At 37.8% G+C, this 6,070-nt stretch overlaps 1 long non-coding RNA gene across 1 annotated transcript in view; it reads left to right on the top strand.

The window, feature by feature from the left end:
• The window catches only part of LOC108523737 (uncharacterized), a 22,399-nt gene extending 16,603 nt beyond the window's left edge, over nucleotides 1-5,796 (top strand). The window contains exons 2-3 of the long non-coding RNA XR_001883881.1: nucleotides 703-806; nucleotides 5,708-5,796. This is a non-coding gene — a long non-coding RNA (uncharacterized LOC108523737). The remainder of the gene's footprint in view (nucleotides 1-702; nucleotides 807-5,707) is intronic.
• The last annotated feature ends 274 nt before the right edge of the window (nucleotides 5,797-6,070 follow it).

Here is a 6,070-nt window from a genome sequence, read left to right as displayed (position 1 = left end):
TTTTTTTTTGAGACGGAGTCTCGCTCTGTCGCCCAGGCTGGAGTGCAGTGGCGCGATCTCGGCTCACTGCTGCAAGCTCCGCCTCCTGGGTTCACATCATTCTCCTGCCTCAGCCTCCCGAGTAGCTGGGACTACAGACGCCCGCCACCACGCCCGGCTAGTTTTTTGTATTTTTTTTTTTTTTAGTAGAGACGGGGTTTCCATATTAGCCAGGATGGTCTCGATCTCCTGACCTCATGATCCACCCGTCTCAGCCTCCCAAAGTGCTGGGGTTACAGGCTTGAGCCACCACGCCCGATTCTTAAATCAGAATCAGTGGCCCGCAGGGTCAAGCATACCAAAGATGCTTGATGGTTGCTTTTAAAATAAAAGAGGAATTGTACATTATAACCTAATATATGGTGGACTGATAATGTACAAAAGATTGGTTTCTAAAAGTTGGGGTAAAATATGCTTCTATTACATTAAGTTAGAAGTTATATGAAACACAGGAGAAATATCTCCAGTTCTACTTCTTCCCGGGAGAAGAACTGAGAGAAGACAGTCACATTCAAGGCACATCCAAATATGTAAAGCAACAAAGGGATCCAACCAGTACATAATTTTGTGTGCTGTATGTCTATCTTCAAAAGTTGGTGCTATCTTATTTTAAAAGCAGGATTTATGTTTAAGACCCATTTCATGTTTCTGGTTTACAAAAAGGAAGTCACGGACAGCAAAGCAGAGCTCCTTTTCTACTTTGATATGAGGACAGGAGCCTGCAGCAATGAGGAGACCAGTCCCAGGCTATGTGGAACTGAGCTAAGGTAGGAAGAAACCCAATGTGTGTTAAGCACCATCTAGAAGCCAGTTGCTCTGGTAAGTGCTGTTTCATTTAACCTTCCCCATGATGCTGTGAGGTAGTTACATTTTTCTCCACTTTACACATGAGGAAACTACAGATGGAATGCTTTGCCCAAAGTCACACAGCAGTAAGTGGCAGCCAGACTTGTAACTCAAGGCCCTACCACCTTAACACGAATGCTAGAAAGTCCGGATCATTGCGAAGTGTCTGTTCATATCCTTTGTCCACTTTTTGATGGGGTTGTTTTTTTCTTGTAAATTTGTTTCAGTTCCTTGTAGATTCTGGATATTAGCCCTTTGTCAGAAGGATAGATTGCAAAAATTTTCTCCCATTCTGTACGTTGCCTGTTCACTGTACTGATAGTTTCTTTTGCGGTGCAGATGCTTTTTAGTTTAATTAGATACCATTTGTCAATTTATACGACCAAAAAACATGAAAAAAAGCCCATCATGCAAAATCAAAACAAACAAAGAGAAACCATCTTACACCAGTGTAGAAAATGGTGGATCATTAAAAAGTCAGGAAACAACAGAGTGCTGGAAGAGGATGTGGAGAATAGGAACGTGTTTACATCTGTTGGTGGGAGTGTAAATTACTTCAACCATTGTGGAAGGCAGTGTGTCAATTCCCCAAAGATCTAGAACCAGAAATACCATTTGACCCAGCAATCCCATTACTGGGTATATACCCAAAGGATTATAAATCATTCTACTATAAAGACACATGCACACGTATGTTTATTGTGGCACTATTCACAATAGCAAAGACTTGGAACCAACCCAAATGCCCATCAACGACAGACTGGATAAAGCAAATGTGGCACATATACACCATGGAATACTATGCAGTCATTAAAAAGGATGAGTTCATGTCCTTTGCAGGGACATGGATGAAGCTCGAAACCATCATTCTCAGCAAACTAACATAGGAACAGAAAATCAAACACCGCATATTCTCACTCATAAGTGGGAGCTGAACAATGAGAACACACGGACACAGGGAGGGGAACACACATCGGGGCCTGTTGGAGAGTGGGGGCCTAGGGGAGGGATAGCATTAGGAGAAACACCTAATGTAGATGATGAGTTGATGGATGCAGCAAACCACCATAGCATGTGTATACCTATGTAACAAACCTGAACGTTCTGCACATGTACCCCAGAATTTAAAGTATAATTTAAAAAAAAAAAAAAGAAAGAAAAGAAAAGAAAGAAAGAAAAAGAAAAGAAAGTCCAGAAAAGAGAGTGTGTCCTGGGCTTATGAGTCCTGGGCTTTACTAAAAACATAAAAAGAACCACTGTATTTTACAATATAACCAACTATTTAAATTGCCTCAGAGTTGGTAAGAGGGAGTCCTTGGGTTCTGATCTGAAATGGAAAAGGCTGTCTGTTTTTCTTTATAATAAAATAGAGAATATGACTGAGTATATGTTCATCCCATTCTCTAGGACAAACTTTAGTTGCTATTGGTAGATATAAAGTAAGAATCAGCATTCCAGGTAAGTTTTACAAGACTTTTTGCAGCCGGACTCTCTTTGCCTTGGGAGCAATTACAACCTTGACTTCTAGGATGGATACAGAGTAGCAACACAGAGACAGTCACTGGAACAAAGGAGTCACAATAAATATTAGTTTTTGTCTTTCCAAAACAGATTTTGAAATAAACACCAACAAGAGATTTTATGTGGACCAGTTCATTTGTAACATAAGTTACTTTAAAGCACATCCAAACAGTGTTTTCAGAGATTATGAAAATTGTATTAATAAAGAAAATCAGCATTACACATATCCCCTTTAAAAACAACCATGTCAAACATGTAGAAATGTTTTATTTCGTATTTGCTATTTGATCAATGTCAGAAAAATGAAACCACAACACCAAAGTACAGACCAGTATTTCTGAAGGGGATAATAATCATTTGAGATAATAAACTACTAGAAAATCAGAAGAAATGATTCAAGGTATTCATTTCAAAGGCTAAACCACTAATTCGTCATTCAAACAAATGTTTCCACTGCGACTCAATACATTTGCCATCAGTTCTTTTTAATGCTATCCTGAATACACAATGCACACCTAAAAACATGATAGAGTGCTCTGAGAAGAGTAAGAACTGATAGCCAACATGATTTACAGAAATGTATGGCTATGTAGCAATGGTTCGGAGACAATCTCTAGAAAATATGAAGGTACTCTTCATGATAGGAAGGGATTGGTTTTGCAGGGCAGCTTTGAAGTTCATTTCTGATTATCTTTAAATAACCACTCTACCCTTGTTCCTTGATCTCACCCTTTGCTAAAATTTTATAAATATATTCCAGACACACTGCATGCAAAAAGGGAAGTACAAGAATATTAAGATTCTCATGCCCTGGACATGAATAGAAAACATGTATATAATGTGTTCTCACTGTCAGAACAACCCATTGAAGTGTAAAGCTGGAAACCCCTCAGTAGAGAGATATACACTTTTAATCCAAAGGAAAAAAAAAAGTGAGGCCTGTTACTTGACTACAGTTTCCAGGGCTCTGGTGTAGCTATATTTTAGGCATAGCTCCAAGGAGCAGCCTACACAAATTTGGATGGAGCGAGGGAGGCACAGATGGTGGTCACGTGAAGGCACAGACCGATCGAGTGGGCTCGGCTACAAAGTCTGTACATTTAGGCTGCTGTATTCCTCCTATTTCAAGTACTGCCAAGTCCCGGCTCTTCCCCGTCTTTCCAAAGTCTTGATTCATTTAATTCTCCTGAAGGAGGTGGAAGAGGAGGAGGGTTGCGCAAATCTTACTCTTTCATGGTTTAGAGGAGACAGTCACCATCTTGGCGCCTTGTCAGATTTTAAATGTAACATTTTGCTAAGTGTAAAGCTGTGTATCTGTTCCTTTTCTGTTGCCATTATTGTAACTTCAATATTTGCAAAACACAACATCAAAATACTTCAAATCCAGCCCAGAGCAGTTATTCATGCAACGCAATTCTTACACTTATCAATATACAGCGAGCTCATAGCAAAGAAATCTTTTCTTTCTTTCTTTTCTGTTTAGTTCTTTCTATTCACTTATGACTTTTTTTTCTCTTTGGGATGTAAGAATGATTTAATCCTACCACAGTAATATCCCCATTTTATATATGTATAGTATACATATTATACTATTATATGGTTATACTATTATAGCACTTATTACAATGTCAGCTCTTACAGGTTGCATTATTTAGAAAAAGGAAGCACAGAAGCTAAAATGATTCTACCATTTGAAATACCCTGTGAATCACTGGTAAAGCCTAGAGCACCTTAAGGATATACAGAGTCTTAATTTTCAAATATAAAAACTTGCAGTGTTCACTATAAAATGTTGTTGTTAAAGAAATTCAGGATGCGCTTTCTGTGGTGCCTAATTCACGGTTACTAGCATTAAAGTGCCACTTTCTTACTCTTTAAGATTCTCAGTTATTTTCTTCTTTGTGTAGGAAACTCTATCAAAAATCAAAACGGATTCAGTTACTGGCTTTTTTTTTTTTTTTTAAACAGGGCACAAGGTATTTTACAGGTCCTCATCATTCTTCTTGGTATTCTGTTGGTGTAACTTTTGTGTGTGAGCAGTTCTGCTCCGGAGACTTGTCCACTAAGCTCTCCAATGTGTCTTTTTGGCTGGAGCTAATGTGTAGGAAGGCCATTTTTAAAGCAAATCAAAACATTCAAAGGTTTAACATCTGTTAATCGGGTGTTTTATCTAGAGGACATAAAAGATATTTACAATCCTCTAGCTTACCGACTTAACGCTTTCCTTTATACTGGATATTTATATTGTGTAGAAATGGACATCATTATCACAATCCATGGAATTATTCCACTTTCTTCTAAGACAAACAAGAAAATGTTTTCTTTTTAGGTTAGAATTTCTTGATTAGTAAAGTATATCAATAGGCAATGCGGAGAGGCGAATTGAACTCAATTATTATCTTAATTTCTTCTTTCAACAAAGCATACTGATAGAGAAAGTTCTTGATACTATTTGTGTTTCATGAATTTCCATTTTTCCTTAAAATATGGACAGTTCAGAATTTAAAAATAACAATAGTCACAGAGGGAAGTCTCCCCACCTTGGGGCATTTGTGATTTAAACCACAGTCACTTAACAACAAAACAACTAAAACTACCCTCCAATTCAAGGCCATATTTCTCAAATAAGAACTTCAGAATATTATTTTGATTTTCTAGGTTGACTAAGCATACGCATTAATAATAGGATTATGTATCAAATACAGTTTCATGAATGGAACACATCAGCATTACCCAATCTTCCTCAGACATAGGTTGGTTGCCAAGAGAGATAATTTTCAACATATCACAAATGTGCTATTTGTATAAACACTTCCTATTACGAATGCTCTTGTTTTTGTTTAAATGAGTGTTTTTAACCTGAGCTATTAATCACATTTTTTTTTCCTTGTGGTGCTTGGCTTTCAGAAGAGAGAATCTTCAGGCCTCTGCTCTTGTGAGAGTAATTTCTCTTAACACCGACAGTGTAGCGTAACTACAGCCAGAGCTCATTAAATAGACTTCTGAGCATAATTATAATTAACAATTAGCTAGAAATTAGTTTTAATGATTTGTTTTAGATGATAGAATAGAAGCATAATGTAATTATTTTTAAACCTTCTACATCATTAAGAATACAACTACCACCACCTTTCAATTATTGAGAGGCAATCATCTAAAGCATTTAGCAAGTGATCTACTTACAGAGCCAAGCTAAGGGAGCTGAAGAGAAGGGGGGGTGGGGGGGGGCGGCCCCAACCCAGGTGTTTATAATTATCTATCCTTTTGCAAAGCCTCTTCCGTTTCTATTCTGCTCTTTAAGCTATTTCATGCCTTGAAGACGTCTCTACCAGGGAAAATAAAGAGACTCAGCTCTTCCCCCACCTCCTGCCTGTCTCCAAGACAGTGTGGCGCTGATGACTAGAGGTGAGAAGGACCAGAGGAAGATGCCACAAAATTTAGCAACTGGGCCTGAAATTCACCATTCACACCATCAAACTGGACTAACAGGAAAGAAGATTATGTAAGTAATGGATAAAATGAGTAACATGAATTAACTCCAGACTGTAAAGATAGAGCTATGCCATTCTTTCCTTGTTCAGTGTTCTGTTAACTTTTAATATTCCAAAATCAGTTTGGATCTTGCTTTCTCCTGAAGAATGTTAAAAAAAAAAAAAAAAAAAAA

The sequence above is a fragment of the Rhinopithecus bieti genome, unplaced genomic scaffold (genome assembly GCF_001698545.2).
Source record: "Rhinopithecus bieti isolate Rb0 unplaced genomic scaffold, ASM169854v2 scaffold_72161, whole genome shotgun sequence".
Taxonomy (NCBI): Eukaryota; Metazoa; Chordata; class Mammalia; order Primates; family Cercopithecidae; genus Rhinopithecus; species Rhinopithecus bieti.
This window is presented reverse-complemented; position numbering and strand designations above follow the sequence as displayed.